General features: G+C 33.4%; 1 protein-coding gene across 2 annotated transcripts in view; it reads right to left on the bottom strand.

The window, feature by feature from the left end:
* LOC114340544 (glutamyl aminopeptidase-like) overlaps nt 1–23082 on the bottom strand; it is a 311863-nt gene that overhangs the window by 239888 nt on the left and 48893 nt on the right. The gene's annotated exons all lie outside the window — the stretch shown is intronic.

Raw genomic sequence — 23082 nt, 5'->3', positions numbered from 1 at the left:
AAAGAGTTTGTCTGAAAAAATAGAAATAAATATAAGGGTGGCAAGCCCCCTTAAGACGCACGGGTATGAAATATAGATAACGACCCACTCCCGGTCCGGTCGAGTACACTTGCAAACTTTCATAAAAATCGGTCAAGTCGTTTCGTAGGAGTATGGCAACAAACACTGTAAAAAGAGCATTTTATACATATAGCTTTAAAAATTTTGGTGGCTACTAAAATGACAATATAAAACGGTATAAACCTTCCCTGAACTTCCACAAATAATTCAACATCAAAATTAGCCAAATCGGTCCACTCATTCTCGAGTTTTAGCGAGACAAACGCACAGCAATAGATTTTTATATATAAGATGCAAAACTTTAGGTGGCTATTAAAAAATACCGGTCGAAGATAGAAAAGTGAAAATTTAGGGTTGTATTTACCTTTGCCTTCCACATCACATAAAATTAAGAAAAAAACAGTTTGATCAAAAAAATAAAAAAATATTTTAGGGGGGCAGCCCCCGTTACGACGACGGATATGAAAAATACATAACAACCTATTCTCGGTCCGGTCAAATACACGCGGAAAATTTCATAAAAATCTATTCAGTCGTTCTCGAGTTATGTGTTGGTAACTGTCACGACCTTCTTTTGTTTATATAGATGTAAAATATTTAAATGGCCATTAAAAAATAACGGTTAGTGATAGAAAAGTGAAAATTTAGGGTTGTATGTATCTTTACGTTCCACATCATATGCAATTAAAAAAAAAGAGTTTGTCTGAAAAAATAGAAATAAATATAAGGGTGGCAAGCCCCCTTAAGACGCACGGGTATGAAATATAGATAACACCCTGTAATTTTATTTTATGTTCAAATTCTTGTTAACTTCCCCATTACAAAAATATAAAGGTTTGTTATATTATACATGGTATTTACAAATAGTCTAGGCGCCAAATAGAGGTCGCCGTGTCCTTTTCAATTCTGATGGACAAACTCAACGGTTTCTTATGGATTTTTGGCTGCTGATTACGAATATTTCGAGAGTGGATTTCGATCCGAGTGGCCAAAAAATTGTTATAAACAATTTACTTACTTACTTACTTAGTCCTAAGCCTTTCTACCTTTAGGTGTTAGGCTGGTGGGGTTGAGTTTGGCATTGTAGTCTCCATGCTTTCCGATCTTGCGTTAGGTTTCTTGCACTTTCCAATGTCAATCCCTCCTTCTCGACTTCTTTCCTGATTTCATCTACCCACATAGCTCTTGGTCTTCCTCTTTTGTTTTTCCCCTGCACTCTAGTTTCGAACACTCGTTTTGTAAGTCTCTCTTTCGACATTCTACACACGTGCCCGAATCATCTAAGTTTTCCCTCCACTATTTTTTCATTGATTGGTTCCAGTTTTAGGTTTTGTCTAATTGTTTCGTTTCGTATTTTGTCTGTCCTCTTTCTGTTTGCTATTTTCCTCAGGAAACTCATTTCCATAGCATTGACTCTGGATTTTTGTCTCCCCGTCAATGTCCATGTCTCGCTGCTATACATGATTGTTGGTCTAACTACTGATTTAACGACTGCCGTTTTTATTTTCTCCGGTATCTCTTTTTTCCCCAAAAATGTTGTTTTCATAGCGTTAAATAAGCTTCCTGTTCGTCCCATTCTCTCGTTTATTTCCATGTCTTGTTTACCATTTGCTTCGATTATTACTCCTAGGTATTTAAAATATTCCACTTGCTCTAGTTGTTTCCCGTCTAATTCTATTGCGTGTGTCTTCTTCGTATTTGAAATTATCATTGTTTTGTTTTCTCTGTATTAATTTTCATATTTATGTTTGATAGTTCTTCTTCTAGGATTTCAAGATTGTTCTGTAGGTCTTCTCTGTTTTCTGCTATCAATACCATGTCGTCTGCGAATAGTAGCTCCGATAGTTGAGTCCGTTTCATTTGCCAGTATCCTAATGTTAGTTTCCTCATTCTTCTCTTGGCTTTCTTTATCGCTTCATCCAGTACCACTGAGAATAGCAGTGGACTCAGCACGCATCCCTGTTTGACGCCTTGACTTGTAGTAAATTCTCTGTATTCCTCGTTATTGGTTCTTATTGTATTTGTATTATTTTTGTACATATCCTTTATTACTTCTATTATGTGTCTGTCGACTCCCCTTTCTTTTAGTGTCTTCCATACGTCCTTTCTTCGGATTCTGTCAAACGCCTTTTCCAGGTCAATGAAGCACATATGTATCTCTCCATTCTTCTTGATTACCTTCTCACTTACTTGTCTTAATGTGAATATTAGGTCTTGCGTGCTTCTGTCCTTCCTGAATCCACACTGTGTGTCTTCCATAGTTGTTTCTATTTGGGTTTTTATTCTTGTCTCTATTATTCTTGCGAATACCTTCCCAGGGATACTTGATATGGTGATACCTCGGTAATTATTACAGTTTCTCTTGTCTCCTTTTTTGTGTATTGGTAATATAATGTCTTTCTTCCAGTCCTTTGGTAATTCTGCTCTATTTCTGATATCATTCATTAGTTCTTTCATGCTATCAATTCCCTCTGTCCCCATGAACTTTATCATTTCTGGGGTAATATGATCCTTGCCTGGTGCGTTGCCCAATTTTACTCTTTCCATTGCTTTCTCTAATTCCTCTCTTGTTATGGATTCCACTTGTTGTTCTTCATTCCTTTCTTGTATCTCCCCTATGTTGTCCGTGTCTGCATGAGTTAGCTCTTTGATATGTTCTCTCCATCTTTCCATTATTTGTTTTTCTTCTGTTAGTACGTTTCCATTCTTGTCTTTTATATTCGGCATCGTGTGCTCTTTCTTTTGTCTGAGTTGTTTTAATGCGCCGTAGAAGAGTTTTTGGTTTTCCCTATAATTTTTTGTCATTTTTTGTCCAAATCTCTCCCATGACCTTTTCTTTCCTGCTTTCACCGCTATTTTAACCTCTTTCCTTTTTTCTTTATATGTCTCGTAATCTTCCGGGTGTTTTGTACTTAGGTATCTCTTCCATTTTTCTTTTTTTGTTCTTTATTTTCTCTCGTATTTCTTCCGTCCACCATTCCGTTGTCCTCATGTTGGTATTTGCTATTTTTGTTTTCCCACAAGTTTCCTCAGCTGCTTTGATTATGCTGGTTTTTAGATATTCCCATTTTTCTTCTATATTTGTATTTTTTGCCCTACCTTTCAGAGTATTATCTAATTTTTCTTGGAATTTCTTCTTATATCTTTCCTCTTTTAATTTGTAACTTTTTATTTTTTCGTTTACTACCTTTCTTCTCTTTTCTTCTTTTTCTTCTGTTGTTCTAATTCTCATTATTACTAGATGGTGGTCACTGCCAATCTCTGAGCCTCTTTTCACTTTCGTATCCTGTACTCTTTTCCATTTGTTGCTGCTTACCAAAAAGTAATCTAAGATTGATTTTTCGTTTCTGCTGTCTTGTACTCTCGTGTATTTGTGTACTTCTTTATGTTTAAATTTTGTATTTGTTATAACTAGTTTGTTCTCCATACATATTTCTATTATTCTTTAACCATTTCTGTTTAGTATTTCTTCTCCTTCTTTTCCCATGCACTCCTCTATTCCGCTGTTGTTGTTTCCGACTCTACCGTTTAGATCTCCCATTACAATTATGTTTTCTTCCCCGTCATCAATTTGCATTTGGAGCTTCTCGAAAAATTTATCTTTCTCTTCCTTTCTTGCATCTTCATTTACTCCGTAGGCTGTTATTATTGTCCATATTTCTTCGTCCATCAGTTTCATTTTCACCGATAATATTCTCTGGTTAACATGTTTCTTCTATAACGTGTTGTAGTCTATTCGGTGCAATTATTATCCCGACTCCTTCTTTTGCTCTCTCTTTTGTATCCGCTCCTACCCAAAGTAACCAATATCCTTTGTGTATTTTCTTAAAACCTTTTCCTTTCATCTTCGTTTCCGTTATTCCTAGTATTTCTATTTTTTGTTTTATCATTTCTTCTACATTGTTGTGTGTCCGGTCTCATTATTTTTTATTACTTTTTTGGAGTCATTTCCCCGATGTTTCTGTGAATTTGTATAATTTTCTCATTATTATGGTCCCATTTCCACTCCTTCCTATTAATCTCCAGTTTCATGTATCCTATCTTCGTAGTATTACCTTTGTCTTTTTCTTCTTTTGCCATTTTCCTAATTTTTGCTTATATTTCCCTTTCCTTTCTTGTTAAATCTGATTCTATATACACCTTTTGTCCCTGTAGATTCTTCAGTTTTCCTTTGTTTTTTAGTACACTTAGCTTATCCGTTAGGTTTTCCATTTCTGCTACAAAAATTTGGTCTCCGATCTTCACCGCTCCTCTCAGTTTGACCTGTAATTTCAGATTTCTTCCTATGAAGTGTTCTACTGACTCCTTTACTGGTTTTCTGTCGTTAGGATCCAGTGTTAGGCCCTTTAATACTATATTTTTTCTTCGTCTATCTTTTTCCAATTGTTCTATTCTTTTGTTTGCCATTTTTAAACCTTCTTCCAATTTTTTGTTTTTTTCTTTTAGCTCTTTAATATATTCCATCGTTTCCTTTTGGTCTTTCCGTATGGTTCTTATTTCTGCCATCATTTCATCATTTTTCCACATAACTTCCCGCATCATTTTTATCATCTCTTCATTTGTATCGTTGCTTTTATTCGGTGTTCTTCTCGTCATATTACTCTTTTCAAAATACAATTTATCCCCTTTATATTTTTTATTCTTCGATTCTTCGTCGCTACTATATTCGTTCCTTCTATTGGTTTCCTTTCGAATTGTTGTTAAACAATTTAAATGTTTATAAATCGTTTATAAGGCTCTGGCTCATAAACTGTGTATGTGTTTATGTTTTATTGGCACTGGTTTAAGCAACCAACTGGCCAGTCAATGTGTTTTGAATTCTCTCTTTTACAAAATACATGCTTAGTATCTAAATTTAAAACTATTAGTACTACTAAGTTTTTTTTACTCTGTTTTTTTATTTTTTTTTTAATATATTTTTTTACATTTTTTTATTACATTTTTTTTTTAGTTTTTTTTTTATTTATTTTTTTGTATATTTTTTTATCGCGCTAAGACCTAAACTCAATTCAACCTCGCTCATAAACTAAAAGAGATAAAAAAATAATGTTTCAAATAAAATTTGTTCGTTAATAAAAAACGAAGAAAAAAACGTTTATTAAACTTAAATCTAACAATTAGAACTCAAGATATTGTAAAATTAGTGAACAATGCCAATTGCAAATTGCAAAACAAGTATTTTTCGAAGCTTTATCGATCGTAACTCGGCTTATGCGCATGCAAATGAACCTTAGAAGGTCTCATTTTAAAGCTTCGTTAATAGGCTTCCAAACATAGTTTGTTAAATTACTTGATTTTCATTTGTTTTAAAGTTATACGCATTTGAAGTAATAATTTTAATTATTAATTGAAGTAATAAATTTAAGCTATAAACATTTATACTTTAATTAACAATAATGATAGAAGAACTCAAAAGGAACATTTTGAGCTTCGAAAATGTTTGTAAGTTTATTTTTGGCCAAGATATCGATATTTTAATAGTCTGCTCTGAGGCGCAAGATCGGCTCACCGCGAAAAGGTTCACGCGCTAACTTCTCGATGCAAATTATTATTTCTATGTATATATATATATATATATATATATATATATATATATATATACGTTATCTTCATTTTACATTTTTGAAGATGCTAATAAAATTTTATCCTATAATTCTTATAATTAAATCATCATACCGTATCATAACCTCGTATCACCTTTCATTCTATTTACTTTGTCTTCTATTTTTTGTACTAAATAAGAAAAAACATTAAAAACTAATATTTCAGAAATATAACTAAAAAGTGAGTTGATATTATTTATTAATACTATTTTTACAAACTTTTTGTTTCATGCATCTGAATCGAGATATACAGGGAATCTCAGCTTTTTTACATCTGCATAAGTTCTTAGAGCAATTTTTACAGTTACATGGTGGTACTAAGTCTGTTCTTAGACGCAGTAAAACTAAAACTTTCTGGGGCTTCAGAGTCTAATTATCTATATGATATAGATATAATCTATATCATATAGATATAATCTATATCATATAGATATAAAGTGGATCTAGTTCTTTTGCAGCATCATCAAGGCACGTCAATTGTGTGCATGCCGCTACAACATACGTGCTCGTTTTATATGCAATGATGATGCTACAAAATATCTCGATCCATTTTTATATGGATCTCATGTATTGGCTTATTTGCATGCGTAGAAGCCGAGTTACGATCAATAAAGCTTCGAAAAATACTTATTTTGCAATTTGCAATTTGCATTGTGCACTAATTTTACAATATCATGAGTTATAATTGCTGGATTTAAGTTTAGTAAACGTTTTTTTCTTCGTTTTTTATTAACGAACAAATTTTATTTGAAATATTCTTTTTTATCTCTTTTAGTTTATGAGCTGGAGCCTTATAAACAATTTATAAACAATTATATTGTTTATAACAGTTTTTTGACCACTCGGATCGAAATCCACCCTCGAAATTCGTAATCAGCAGCCAAAAACCCATAAGAAACCGTTGAGTTTGTCCATCAGAATTGAAAAGGACACGGTGACCCCTCTGGCGCCTAGAATAAAAGTTATAACCAATTTTATATGAAAATCGTAACAAGCTCAACTCATTGCATAAATAAAAATAAGCACAAAAGTAATTGATTATTGATGCCATATTTTTTATTTATTGTCAAAATATTCATAAAGGATTGATATTGCCTACTACTACTACTACTACTATCGGTTTACAGCGTTCTCCGACGCCTTCCGACTCCTAACCGCCATTCTTCTCTGTTTAACCATAGACCTGGAGGGATTTCTCTTTCCTCTAGTTCTTTTTCAATTCCCTCCCTCCAGCTTCTTCTCGGCCTTCCTCTTTTTCTTCTCCCTTGTGGTGTCCATGCCAAAATCTGTTTAGGGATTCTGTCATCTGGCATTCTCTGTACATGGCCGTACCATACCAGTTGTTTTGTTTTTATGTCATCAATTATTGTATGTATTACTTCCATCATTTCTCGTATTCTCTCGTTCGGTATCCGATCTCTTCTTGATTTGCCTGCTGCTCTTCTCCAGAAGTCCATTTCTGTTACTAGTAACATTTTCTGGGCTCTTTGTTTCAGTGGCCAAACTTCACTGCCATATGTGATTATACTTTTAAGTATGCTATTGTATATGAGCTGTTTGTTTGCTTTAGATATTGTCTGGTCCCACAGAATGCCGTTCATCATGGATATGGCTTTTCTACCCTGCATGTTTCTGTCTTTTATAGCAGCATCGAGTGTTCCATCTTGAGTTATCTTCATGCCCAGGTACCTGTATTCATCGCAGTGTTTAATTTCTACCCCATCGTTTAATGTAATGGACTGCTTTGTTCCTCCAATACACATGGCTTCAGTTTTCTTAATGTTGACTTCGAGACCCCATTTGTTATATTTTTCTATTAGCTTCTGCGTCATGTAACTTAAGTCGTCATGATCTTGAGCAATCAGAATTTGGTCATCAGCGAAACATAAAGTGTATAGTGTTGTGTCGTCATTGAGAGGGATTCCCATGCAATTACATTTTCTTTTCCACAGCTTGAGTGCTTGTTCCAGATTAATTTTAAAAAGGGTAGGCGAAATACAACAACCCTGTTTCAATCCTTTCGTGATCTTAAATCCCTCAGACATCCTTGATCCAGTTTTAATTTTTGCAGTCGTTCCATTATACAGACTTTGGACTGCTTTGATAATACCTTGTTTAATGTTGGTTTGATGTAGGGTTAACCATAGTTTGCTGAGGGGCACACTGTCATATGCTTTTTGTAAGTCTACGTATACCAGGTGAACTTCTTTATTGACGGCTGTTTTTTTCTCAATAACTTGCGTAATAGAGTACAGGTGGTTTACTGTGGACCGCCCAGCTCTAAAGCCAGCTTGCTCCTCTGCTTCGTAATCTCTATAGTCATTTTCTATTTTGTTCTTAATAAGTTTCCCATACATCCTACTTATTGTGCTGTTTACCGCAATTCCTCTGTAATTTTCGCATTGATCCTTGCTGCCCTTTTTGTGGATTGTTGACATGATAGACAATTTCCATTCTTTTGGTAATTCGGCACCATTTAAGCAATCTTGGAAAAGTTTTCTTAGCTGTTCTTGGAGTTTGTCGGTGCCGGCTTTTACTAATTCTGCAGGGATGTCACCAGGACCAGGGTATTTTCCATTTTTCAGGGATTTGGTTATTTCTTCCATCTCTGATTTACTTATTTGTAATGGTGACGAATTTATATGTACACCTATCATGTTGTCTTCTATGTTAACAAATTCTGGTCTTTGTTCTGTTAGTAATTTTTTGAAATATTCTTCCCATTTTTCCGTTGTTATTGGTGATATAATGTCTTTTTTCTTATTAGTTCTCATATTTTTAATTAATCTCCAACTCTCTGTGCTTCTTCTACCTCCTATGTAACTATTGATTTTTTGGCAGTTCTTTTCCCATGATTCGTTCTTTTTTTGAGTTATCTTCTTTCTTACTTTGGCTTGGGCTTCTTTGTAAATTATTTTATCGTTGTCTGTTTTTGTTGATAGGAACGTTTGGTATTTCCGACGTTTATCTGTAATTTCCTTTTCTACTTCTTCATCCCACCAGTACGGTTTTATTCCTTTATGGTTTTCGTCACATTTCCCCAGATTGATATTGCCAATTTTCTTTATATTGGATACAGGGTGAATCAAAACTCAAGTACATTATTTTCTCAGTAATTTACAATTACCAAAGTACCATTATCGTACTTTAATTTTTATACATATAAGATTTCCTATGTCTAAATTTATTAGTTTTCGAGATATTTTCATTTTTCAGAACAAATTATTAATTACGGGTCTAAATCGTTCCACATTTTATGTAAGTAAAGCCATGACTGATTAAAACTGACAATGTACGATTACTGATTATCATAAATTTAACAATGTATGTAGCAAATAAAGAAAGAAATATAATTTATTAGTAATAAATTTTACAAAAAAATATAACCACAGCATACATTTTTGAAACAATTAAAAACTACTTTTGTGTGTAAGTGTAACAAATTAAGAAAGAAAAATAATTTTTATTAGTTAAATATTTTACAAAAAAAAACACAAACACAAAATACAACATTTTGTGAAAACAATTAAAAACTACTTTTGTATGTAAATGTAACAATGTACCAAATAAAGAACGAAAAATAATTTATCAGTAAAAAATTTTACAAAAAAAACACATGAAAACAAAATACAACATTTTTGAAAAAATTAAAAGTTGTTCAAAATGACCTCCTAACACATTTATGCATGACTAAAAACGGTCATTGAATAAGTTACTTATAGAGTGGAACCCCGATAAGTCGGCTCCCGATAACCCGGAAGTCCGGCTAACCCGGACCGATTTTCATCAGACAAACATTTCAACAATAAAAATGTATGTATTATGTTAAAACATTTTATCTGTAGCCGCTTCTGGAATGTCGTATATCCCGCATATGTGAAATGCGCATATCCCACCGATCTTCGCTTCGACCATAATATAATATTTGAGAGAATGGGTATTTGTGTAATTGAACTATACGATAGTAAAAATGACTCATGGCACACGGCGACGGCGGCAGAGCGACGTTTATTATCTCGGGCTATCAGAAACAACAGGCACCTGTTATTCCTTTATTTATTTCCAACTGTCTTAGCATTGACACAACAGAAACTGACTGAGTTTTTTTACCTAGAAATGAACAATACTCTATACTGTATATACTATAATATAGTATAGTATATTATACTCTATCTATACAACTATAGGTAAGTTAGATGTGTACTGTGTATATTTCATTTTATTTCAATTATAACGGACTTTATCTATAAGTATACCGTTGTTTATTAATTTTTACCATACTCTCCCGCTAACCCGGATCGGCCGTGGTCCTGATTAATCCGAGTTATCGAGGTTTTACTGTATTACGAAGCATTTGTAAATTAACACTTTAAAATACACTTTGTATTCTATTTTTCATCTCATCTCTTGTTGGAGGCATTTTATTTTATAACCTTCATTCTTAAACTAACCCCAAAAGAATCGGTCCAGTTTATTAAATTCTGGTAATCTGGGTGGCCACGCTACTTGTTCATGGAAAAATGAAAATGTGTCGAAAACCAATAAATTTAGACATAGGCCTATTTCATACTTTACGACTTCGGTCGTCACGACAAACGGTCACGACAAACACAGCATGACCAAGACTAACTGTCGTGCCGTTGCTCTTCGGCTGTCGTCCAATGTCACTGCAATGGATGACGGTCGTGTCGTGCGGTGCTATCAGTGAACCACGGGCATAAATTAATACTTCCATACTTAACGACAGTTAGTCGTGTAGTACCAGTGAATCCAGTGGCACGTACATAATAGTAAACAATATAGATGAGGAATTTTTACTTTCATTTGTAGATATAATACATAGGTAAGCATCTGGTTGGTATTATTTTATTGTGAGGACAAAAATTTCAATAGACGTTGTGGGCACTTTATCAAAGTGCCGAGGAATAGACCCTATTATAAAATGCATTACTATAAATGTACATATTATAAAAATTAAATCATAAATGTTTCATCGAGAATATCCAAAATTTGTTGTTAATAATTTAAAGATTCTTTTATTGCACAGTTTAGTGTCCATGGGCATAAACGTAGATATATATATATATATATATATATATATATATATATATATATATATATATATATATATATATATATATATATATATATATATATACATCCCGCTATCATTATGTCATCTTTTCATGTTGCAGTCATTTGGCATCACCAAGAAATACTATCATTTTCGAATTTTAATTCGTGTATGTTTGTTGAGCGCATTTTTTAACGCCCTGTATCGTTCTCAGTTTTCTAAAATTTTAATTTTAAAAATTTAAATTATATACAAAAATTTTTACACTTCATAACCATTTTGACTTCCACCACATAAAAATGTGTATTTCCCATCATTTTGCCGCTTTTCGACGTTGCCACGAGTTAAAAATACCGATCTTTTGAGGACAGGTAGAAAAGGTCTATTGTAAACTTAGAGGATGGAATATTTTGGTAAAATATTCCATCCTCTCAGATTATAAACTACATAAAAGGTAGGTTCTTTACCTGTTCAGCTGGATTACCAAGCAAGGGTCTAAATATTTTACGAGTTGAATTGTGTTTATTTGATTTCATCTGTTAAATTAAAATTTCTCATACCGACTTAAAATATTTGTTTGAAAAATTCATTTTATATTTTCGTTTAATTTACTTAGGGTTTTTGGTCAGAATTTTGAAGAAACGCTTGGTTTGACATAAAATTTGGGACACGTACCTATAGCTAATATGTTAAAGAAAAAAAGTGATATTGTGCCGATATGTGCTTTTGATCTGGAGGTGAGTTTCGTCGGTTATAGGGTATGAAAACAAATACGTTCAAATAAGTCCGGAATTGGATAAACTGACTAGTTCTAAGCAACTTCTATTTTATAGCGTTTTTCACTAAGTCAATACTTTTAGAGATATTTGCGAGTGAATATGTTCATTTTTCAACAAAAAAAAAACGTTTTTATACGGTTTTTCGCAAATAACTCAAAAAGTAGGTACTTTATTGAAAAAAAATTAGCAAATAGTAAATATAGCTTATAAAAAAGTGAAAAAATGGTATATGTGTCAGGTCTGTAGACCCAGTAGAAGCAGAGTTATTGCTAAGCTTTGTTTTAAAACCAAGAGGAGTAGGTAAACTAAATGGCAGATTCACACCCAAGAAAGTCACTAGAAATATCATCAGATAAATCTTCTTTTTTGGTTGATCATATCGGCCTTTGACGGTAATCTTGACTAAAAATCTAAAAATAAAAGGAAGAACGCAGAAAATACAAAAATTGCTGATAAAATAAATAAACTGACCTATGAAATGCCAATAGTGTCAAAATTTGATATGAGTAAAATTGCCTGAGGTTGTACCAATTACAAACAAGGTGTACGGCGCGGGAAATTTGAATGACTCCTCTTGTTTAAAAACAGACTATAGTGAAAAATAAGCTCTTATATCTCAAATTCCAAATCGAATATTTTAACGTGAAATAAAAAAAATGAAACACTTTTCTGGGAAAACTTATTACAACTTTCTTAAAGTGTTTAAGAAAACGTTTATTTTTATTTTTTTTTTTAAGTTTCCAGCAGCAAGAGTAAGCAGGTTACGCTCAAAATACAGTTGTTCCTTTTTTTTTTGGTTAAAAATATTCTAAAAACTCCCTCTAATTAACAGCCCAAATGGAATTAATCGTTACCACTTCACAAGTAACTTTATGTATTGTTTGTGTTTGTAAGTTTCATCAGTTCAAAGTGCTTATTTGTGGAAAAATTTGGTTTTAAAGTAAATTTTTTAAATCTTTAATTTTGAAAAAAAGACTTTTGTCAAAATAACTTAAAAATTATTAGTGATACCAAATATCTTAAAGAGTAAAAAATGTAGGTGTTGCTTTTTTAAATATTTGGAATTTTTTGATTTTCTGGAAGACAAAAATTGGTTAAGATATGGCTGTTCAAAATTTGCATATACATACTCGTGACTAGTGATTCGTTCGAGGCCTTTCAACAAAACCCCTTTCAAAAATAAGCATTTTGAACCAATGCAACTTACAGATCATATACAGGGTTTCCCCGAAAATAGTGCGTTCCTTAAAGGTATAGATAGAAAGCACAATGTAGAGCAAAAAAGTCTTATAACATTTTATTCTAAATTCAGCCGTTTGACCAAAAAACGAAAATACAATTTGATATGCAAATTGATACTCAATTAGTAAATAAACAAGGGGTCCCATTAGATTAAATTTCACAGTCACAGGTTCTTCTACGCCATGTTGCCAGGTCATATAAATTTATGAAAATAAAAATTTACTCTTATGGAGAACAACGTAATTTTTGTTGAAACGGTTAACTTTAGGAAAAAATGTTACAACACCTTTTTGTTCTAAATTGTGTATTATATCCACACCTTAAAGGAACGCACTATTTTCGGAGACACCCTGTATAAACAATACATTTATCTAAAGTAACGTGTGAAGCGGTAACAATTAATTTTCATGACTTTCTTTTGCCAAAAAAAAGGGAACGATTTTATTTTCAGCGTAACTTGCTTACTTTTCACGCTAGAAACTGTTTTAAAAACACCAAAAAAAATTTTTTTTAAACACTTTAAAAGAGTTATGATGAGTGTTTCCCGAAAAGTGCTTTATTTTTTTGGTTATTTTACGTTGAAATATTCGATTTGGTATTTGACGAATAAGAACCTATTTTTCATTAGCTGCAACCCTGCTTCTACTGGGTCTACAGACCTTATACTGACACCTCTTTTTCATAAGCTATATTATTGCTAGGAATATTTTCTTCGATAAAATATGTACATACTTACTTTTTGAGTTATTTGCGAAAATCCGTCCAAAACGTGTTTTTCTATGAAGAATAAACATATTCACTCGCACATACCTCGAAAAGTATTGACCTAAAACTTTTATAGAACAAAATTTGCTTAGAATTAGAATTAGTCAGTTTATCCACTTCCGGACTTATTTTGCACGTATGTTTTTTCACCTCCAAGAAGGGGTGAAAGTCACATCCAGGACAAGAGAACATATCGGCATAATCTCACTTTTTTCTTTGGCATTTTAGCTACGTGTGTGCCAAATTTTATGTCAATCCAAGCGGTTCTTTAAAATCTGGAGGTTTTGCGATATTTTATCGTGAGTGAATGGAATAATAATTATTACAACGGCAATTATTGCCGTTGTCACTTTTAGATAAGAAGTCATTATCACAATGATATAGTCAGGTTAACTGAATTGTATAATTATTGTTTTTATCATTAAATGTGAAAACCTAGAATTATCCATGTCTGTCCGTCAATAAACACAACTCGTCTATTAGTAGGACAGAAAGAATGACAAATAAGGTGTCAAATGAAAGCCTATAACCAAAATATGATATTACATGTGAGAAGTTTGACCTCGGACTGCCTGTTCCAGAGTTGCAACCGAAAGTACTGTTTTAAATTCGTCGAAATAGTACAAACTATTGGTCAACACGACTAAGAAAGACCAGAACAAATACATACTTCCGGTTTCATGCCTGTCTGTTCGTCCATATCTGTAGGTGAACAAAATTCATCCGTCATATCAGCTGACAAAAAGTTACACGAAGGGTTCAAATATCGACTGCCGGTTCAACTTCCGGTCACTTTTTGTGAAAAATTAGAACTTACGATGTCCAATTGCTTGTTACAATTTTTTTTATAAGTGTTCTACTCTATCTATTCTGACTTTTCATTAACTTACTTAGATCACATATAATTTAATACAGTTTTGATGTCAGGGTCTTCAAAATTTATGTGGTGAGTTCCGGTATGTGATGAATGAAAAACGACTCCATAAGCAGAAGAAAAAAGTGTTCTCAAGACCTAAGACAATACATCGACTCACAAGAGCGTTGTGACAGTAGCAAAAATTCGAGTTGGGGTTCTAATTACTTTCTCATGCGGCTTACTCTCCTGACTTGGCCCCCTCCGATTATTAAGTGTTCCCAAATCTGAAGAAATGATGGGCGAGTCACAAAGTTTCACAAAAAAGCGAATATTTCGCGAAATGAACGTCAGATCGAAAAACTAAAAAATGCGTGTTCAATATTTTTCAAAAGTCTATCGAATGATACCAAAAACGAACCCCCACGGAAAGGGGTGAGGAGTAAATTAAAAATTTTAAATACGAACCCTGCGATATTTCGCGAAATGAACATCAGAGTGCCAGTGTGTGCTTTTTTTCTGGGGATGAGTACCACCCCCTTCTCGAGTGTGAAAAAATATAGGTCCAAATAAGTCCGTAAGTGGATAAACTAATTAAATTCCTTGTAACTTTTGTTTTTAGATGGTTTTTCGCAAATAAATCAAAAAGTAAGTATTTGATCGAAAAACTATTCCTAGCAAATATAAAGCTTATAAAACAGTAAAAAAAATGATGTATGTATGAAGTCTGGACACACAATAAAAACAGAGTTGGAGCTAATCAAAAGTTGGTTCTTATTCGTCAAATTCCAAATCGACTAGTTCAACGTAAAATGTCCAAAAAATAACGCACTTTTCGGGGAAAACCCGCCACAAATTTTTTAAAGAGTTTAAAAAAAGTTTTATTTTTGTTATATAAAAAGTATCTATTCTATCACCATCAGCATCAAAAGTAGACCGGGCAGTATCGTCGCCCCCGCTAGCGAAATTATTCCGATTCGATTTTTTTGCACAAACTTACTCAAAAAGAGGTCCTTATAACATATCCAAAGGGTGCCGGGCGGTGCATTGGTCGAAAAATTGTTTAAAAAATTTTTTTGAAACAAATTCACAAAAACAATTTTTTCATTTCGAACAATTTTTTTTAGATAACTTGTGTCATTCTGGGCAAAAAAGGTGTCTTGCCATTTTTGTTTAAAATTGATTGTTGTCGAGTTATATGCGATTAAAAATTTGAAAAATGCGAAAATGGCCATTTTTAAGTCTTAATAACTCGATTAAAAGTTATTATTATGAAATTAAAAAGTGAGCAGATCAAGTTTCAAACCCTTGCTTCAAGGTCCTTAAGAGATTTTTGTCATTATTTTATTACAAAGCTGTTATTTTTAATTATTAATAATTAGCGCTATAGTCCCGGATTTATCGTCGCCCCTGTTAGTGAAATTATTCCGATTCGATTTTTTTGCACAAACTTACTCAAAAAGAGGTCCTTATAACATATTCACAAGGTGCCGTGGTCGAAAAATTGTTTAAACAATTTTTTAAACAAATCCACAAAAATAATTTTTTCACTTTGAACAATTTTTTTTTAGATAATTTTGGACATTCTGAACAAAAAAGGTCTCTTGTCAATTTTCTCTAAAATTGATTGTTGTCGAGTTATACGCGATTTAAAACCTGAAAAATGCGAAAATGGCCATATAACTCGACAAAAATCAATTTTAGAGAAAAATCTCAAGATACCTTTTTTGCTCAGAATAACCCAACTTATCTAAAAAATCGTTCGTAATGAAAAAATTATTTTTGTGAATTTGTTTAAAAAATTGTTTAAGGTGATACAGTAGCGATCAACAGGTAGCCAAAACGCGTTCCAAGATTGCGGCTGTAATTTTGAATATTTTTTCAAGATATTTGGCACACGTATACGTAATATAATAAAGAATGGCGGTACAGAGCCCAATTTGAAAAATATATTAGGTAATATTTGAAAATTATTCTGTAATTAAATACAATATTAAAAAAACGAGCCTGTACCGCCATTAAGAAGAACAAAAAAATACACTTTCTTCAAATAAACTTTTTTATCTGATGCCTAGATTTTGTGTCATTTTGGAACTACTAAAATGTTTTATTTCATTAGTCCAAAACAAAATTTAAATTTTTTAATTCGACAAAATATTTCCACGCACAGGCTGTGGTCTGTATTAATTCGAGAACCAAGAGAGACAGCTCATTAACCGCCTTTCATTTTTTCTTAGAAAATAAACGATCTCTACACAAAGTACTTATAGGATAATACGCCGCCGTTATGAAATGATTGTAGGATGTTAAAATGACGAAGGATGTTTTACCCGGAAATCCGAATTTTATATACTTTTGTTATATTTAATACCCTAATAGCACACGACGTCCTTTGGACGTCCAAAATAGGTCAATTTTTGGTCCTAACGTCCATGGACCATAAACGGACGTCCTTTGGACGTCCGACGCTGGACGTACTTCGGGTGTACTAAATATGTACGTCCTTTGGACGTCCGGCGTTGGACGTCCTTCAGGTGGACTAAATATGTACGTCCTTTGGACGTCCGGCGTTGGACGTCCTTCGGGTGGACTAAATATGTACGTCCTTCGGACGTCCGGTGTTGGACGTCCTTCGGGTGGAATAAATATGAACGTCCTTTGGACGTCCGTACTCGGACGAAATACGGACCTTTTCCAATCGTCCATATTGGACATATTCTACCAATAAGGGGATTAAACAGCAAAATTATTTAATAAAATATTAACTTAATTATGTTAATAAAATAGTTTAAATGGAAAAGATTATAAATCATATTTAATTCAAAACTGTATATGTAGTTTAATATCTAATACATGTTTTTGTTTTTATGTAAAGTGTGAAAATCTGATCGGTAAATTATTCGTTATGTCCACTCTACATCAACAATAAATTGAACAAGAAATTGACTAAGTTATTCAAGGCCAAATTTGACGAGTACAAAATGTATGATTTGTAAAAGAAAATGAAGGAATTTGATGAAATAGAACAATTGGATATGTTTTATTTTGTCAAATTTCTTTATTTTCTGTTTATTCACGGCAAAATTGGAAGTAGAATTGTGTTTTGTATAAGCCAAATTTGACCTTGAATAACTTGTCGTCAATTTCTTGTTCAATTATTGTTGATGTAAAGTGGACTTTATAATGTTTTATTATTCCCGTTACCAAGATGATAGAAGTTTGGTGGTTAAATCTAATAAGCAAAAATATAATTTTTATCAATGTATCCTTACTACAGATGAATATTGAGAGCATCTTTTTGAAGTTGAGCGTACGTGTGCCCAAAATAGGTCCAGTTTTAGTCCTAATGCGGATGGACTATAAATGAACGTCCTTCGGACGTCCGACGTTGGACGTACTTACGTGTTGAATAAATATGAACGTCCTTTGGACGTCCATTGGACGTCCGTGCTCGGACGTCCGTTGGACATTGACATCGATCCGTGAGCGTCATCTGCAAAGAAGAAAATCACAAGCCAGGACAACCAATCCAAATAGTGAGTGTTTCAAACTTTTGTGTTGTGTTGTCAAAAGTTTATTTAATTATTTATGTTTTTCCTTACATACTTACATATTTTTTCAAGCTTTTTGGTATATTTTTCATATTTTTTACTATATTTCGATAAAAAAATTCTTCGCAGTTTTATCCTAATCAACATCATCATCATTCTATCCAAAAAGGCAAATCGCCAAAATCGCAATTTTATCATAATATGATATGTATATTTGCATTTTACCACATTTTTTCGATGTTTTGAAACATTTTTGTATATCTTTTGTGTATCTATCTATATTTTGTATATAACCCTTCCTGGGGGTGAAACTCACCCCCCAAATTCACATACTAATTTGTAAGTACACATACTTTGTAAGTATGGAATAAAGGTTGCTTAATATTAATCAGTTTATCGAAGTCCGGACTTATTTTGAACGTTTTTCACCCCAGAGAAAGAGTGAAACTCACCCCAGGGCAATAGCACACATTGGCACAATATCACTTTTTTTCTTTGGCATGTTAGCTATGCGTATGCCAAATTTCATGTCAATCCTTTAAAATTTACAGCAAAAACCATCAAAGAATGTAGTAATACTTGTTTTCATGAAGTCGGTGATAGAGTTTGACAAATCTTTATGGTTGTTAAATATCTTTTAATTTGTGTATTCGATTTTTAAAGGTAGGTACTATATACGTCCATTTGGCACAATAAAAAATAACCTTCGACCGGTACATATTGCTTGTATCGATGCTCGGTGCATTGTTCAGTCATAAATTTTACCTGTCCCTATAGCGTCGGCCGTCGGTCGGGTCCTATTGTAAATTATTATAATAATAGTCCGTCTCGGTATTTTATTATTTCTGTCATAAGTATCTCTGTGGAAATACAAATGCTGCTTGTAACATCCCAAAAACCAGCTCTACTATTAATTGTACTCGTATAAATAAGTGTATAATATGTACCTACCTACTTATTTATTGTATTCATTTATAGACCTGGATCCCGCGTAATAAAAAAAGTTGATTAACAGCAAGCTGAAAATTTGTTAATAGCTTCACGGTGTCTAGTCGGACAAACTTTGATGTACGGGAATACTGGAACCGGGGAAGTTTTAATTGTGGAACAGGTTAAAAACTTGGAACATCAGACTACCGAAAACGTTCCATGTATTTTGTCGGACAGAACTTCCAATTGATTTGTTACCATTTCATTAAACTCTTATGCAAAAATCAGACTGCGTACCAGTCTACTTTTATTCTCTTAATATTTTTACTTAAAAAAAGTGTACTACAATCATCTCGCTAAACTTAATATAACTGTTTTCGAGATAAACCCATTTTAAATCTGCGATATAACATAATTTTTTGCATAATATTGTAGTTAAATCCGAAAAATCAACTTAAAACCATAATAATAATTGTGCCAATTCTCATTTATGTCATTTATATTTTTGGAGATTTTTATGGTTTATAAGTTATTTTTCGAGTTTAGCGAGACGAATGTAGTATATATTTTTTAAGTAATAATATTAAGAAAATAAAAGTTTTGATTCGAAAAGTATATGTAATGTAGAGTTCCCTCAGCGATGTGATATAATATTATTACAGTATAGCTCCCCGTGCATGACAAGCTTATGGAGGTAGCCCATATAGCCTAGGCTATAATATTATTAAAAAAATCACTTAGATGGGACAATGGCTTTAGGAAATTCGAGACATCAAAAATGGCCCATTTTTAAGGTGGTGCGTTAATTTCTTGGAGAAATGTAATTATAATTTAATGTAAATAATCTAATATCCAATAATTGTAAATTAATATAAGATGTAATATAAGTTCCTTAAAAAATATATTTTTTATTTCCCACAATACATTCTCCACAGGTATAAATATCGTCTCTAGACGTCCACCGAACGTCCTCCCAGGACGTTAGATGGATGATCGGCAGCAATACATTGGACCAAACTGGGACGTCCTATGAAGGCCCAATTGACGTCCACCGAACGTCCCTTCGGACGTTAGGTGGACCTCCATTGGGCGTTTGGCAACGTGGAATTTGGACCAAAATTGGACGTCCTGTTAAGGTCCAATTCACGTCCCCTAAGACGTCCGATTAAGATCCAATTTACTCCGATTAAGGTCCAATTTACGTCCAATTAAGGTCCCATTTACGTCCGATTAAGGTCCAATTTACGTCCGATTAAAGTCCAATTTACGTCCGATTAAGGTTCAATTTACGTCCGATTAAGGTCCAATTTACGTCCGATTAAGGTTTAATTTACGTCCGATTAAGGTCCAATTTACGTCCGATTAGGGTCCAATTTACGTCCCCTAGGACGTCCGATTAAGGTCCAATTTACGTCCGATTAAGATCCAATATATGTCCCCTCGGACATTAGATGGACGTCCAATGGACGTTCGGTAGCGCGACATTTGGACCAAAATAGGACGTATAAAGGACGTTCCTCGGACGAAAACGGACGTCCAATGGACGTCCCTAAAGTCCGTGAAGGACGTCCATTGGACGTCCTTGTGCTATTAGGGTAGGTACCTACCTATAATTCTGGTGATTTTTTAAATCCTCTATTGTTAAGAGAATTTACACCTTTAGCCAAAGTTTTACGATTTTCTAACGGAAATTAACAAGTTATTTTAAATACGCACCAATTATCGATGTTGAAAGGAGTTTTTCAAGTTATAAAAATATTTTGTCTGATCAAAGAATATGTTTCCTCGTAAAGAATTTGGAAAAACACATTGTAGTGAATTATAATCGAAGATATATTTATAGTGATATTGTTGTTTTATTTTAAATAGGTAACTATTGGTAGCAGTTTTTGTAAAAACTGTGAATAAATTGCATATATAAAAAATGATTTTATTTGAAAAATAATAAATAAGATTACTAAATAAGACAGAAAATTTGTGGTTTCCCGAAATGCGCATTTTTTGAATTTTTGTGCATATCTTGCGCATATTTCGTAATTTTTTACCGCATATATATGCGAATATTTCATCAAAATTGATCGCATATAAATCCGCTCCCTAGTCATTGTATTCTGTTGGCTGATTCCAATGATTTGAGCCGCCGTACGACACGTTGGGACCAATGGGAGTGAAGATACGTAACTAATACCTATCAAGAGGTTTACTCAAACTTCTTTTCTGTACTTATACCTACCACTCGGTATAAGTACAAAAAAGAAGTTTGTGTAAACCTTTGCACAACTGTGTAAATACTAAAGAAAAATCTAAAATATTAAAAAAAAAATAGTGGAATCCGTTAATCTGTTCTCGAAAAAATTAGCTATGAAAATGAGCATAATTTTCTATATCCCTAACTTTTGACGAGCAGTTTAGCTTAAATGGGGAAAAGCGGTAAGCTTAGACCAAACACCAGTAGGAGGCATTCAATTAATTGAGGAAAAAAATTAAATGGATAACAATATTCATTTCAGTTATAGAAAAGGCATTGCCCCGCCACTTCTTGAGAAGTTATATTCGCGGTCGTACGGACCGACAGAAAGATTGCCTAGGCCAAATATCTCACCTTTAGTACCATCCTTGGATTATAAGCTTTCATTTGACACCTCATTTATCATTCTACCTGGTATAATGATTGAGGAGTTATACTCGCGGTCGGACGGACCGACGGACAGACCATGTAGGTCAAATATCTCACCTTTAGTACCATCCTTGGAATATCAGCCTTCATTTGACACCTCATTTCTCATTCTACATGGTATAATGACGGAGGAGTTATATTCCAGGTCGTACGGACCGTCGGAAAGACAGCCTAGGTCAAATATCTCACCTTTATTACCATCCTTGGAATATAAGCTTTCATTTGACACCGCATTTGTCATTCTACCTGGTATAATGATGGAGGAGTTATATTGGCGGTCGGAGGGACCGGCGCACAGATCGCCTAAGTTAAATATCTCACCTTTAGTACCATCCTTGTATTATAAGCTTTCTTTTGACACCTCATTTGTCATTCTACCTGGTATAATGACGGAGGAGTTATATTCGCGGTCGGAGGGACCGACGGAAAGACAGCCTAGGTCAAATATCTCACCTTTAGTACCATCCTAGGATTATCAGCTTTCATTTGACACCTCATTTGTCATACTACCTGGTATAATGACGGATAAGTTATATTCGCGGTCGGAGGGACCGAGTCACAGACCGCCTAAGTCAAATATCTCACCTTTAGTACCATCCTTGTATTATAAGCTTTCTTTTGACACCTCATTTGTCATTCTACCTGGTATAATGACGGAGGAGTTATATTTGCGGTCGGAGGGACCGACGGAAAGACAGCCTAGGTCAAATATCTCACCGTTAGTACCATCCTTGGATTATATTCTTTCATTTGACACCTCATTTGTCATTCTACCTGGTATAATGATGGAGGAGTTATATTCGCGGTCGTAAAGACCGACGGACAGACCGCCAAGGTCAAATATCTCACCTTTAGTACCATCCTTGGATTATCAGCTTTCATTTGATACCTCATTTGTCATTCTAGCTGGTATATTGACGGAGGAGTTGTGGTTACAGACAGACGGACAGACGGACGTGGATAATACAAAGTTTTCACATTTTTTCAAAATTGGGTGAAAACAATAAAACATGATGCCAGACCAGGCCCACCTATTCCGAAGTGTAAATTCGCGTCAGCTATGCGCAGCCTACGTCACTTGCAGAGTAGTATTCAAATTGTGTACATAAGCGCTGGTAACTTAGTCATGTTAAATATTTATATTTTGCATATTATTTTACTTTTTACATAGATTTTAAATGAGAACAAACGTTTATCATATTTTTACAGTCAACTATGTTTAATTGTTATGCTAATTATAACTAATAAGTAGTGCATTAATACAAAAAATATAGATAGATACCTATTTACGTACTTACTAGCAATTTTCATCACTTTCCAGTAATAATTTTTTTATATACCTATGAATAATAATTATGTAGAAATTCACGGCATCTTAAGTAGAAGAATTATTTAGCAAGAATATTAATGCGATCGCAATATTTATTTTGAAAATCTGCATTGGAATGGTTGTTTTAAGTATTACTACCACTAATTATGTATGGTTAAATTTAGATACTTAAAACAGCCGTTCCAATGCCGATCTTAAAAAAATAAATATTGCTATCG

Source organism: Diabrotica virgifera, chromosome 3 (assembly GCF_917563875.1).
Source record: "Diabrotica virgifera virgifera chromosome 3, PGI_DIABVI_V3a".
In the NCBI taxonomy this organism is placed as follows: domain Eukaryota; kingdom Metazoa; phylum Arthropoda; class Insecta; order Coleoptera; family Chrysomelidae; genus Diabrotica; species Diabrotica virgifera.
The sequence above is the reverse complement of the archived record's forward strand: the minus strand, read 5'-3'. Positions and strand labels throughout refer to the sequence as shown.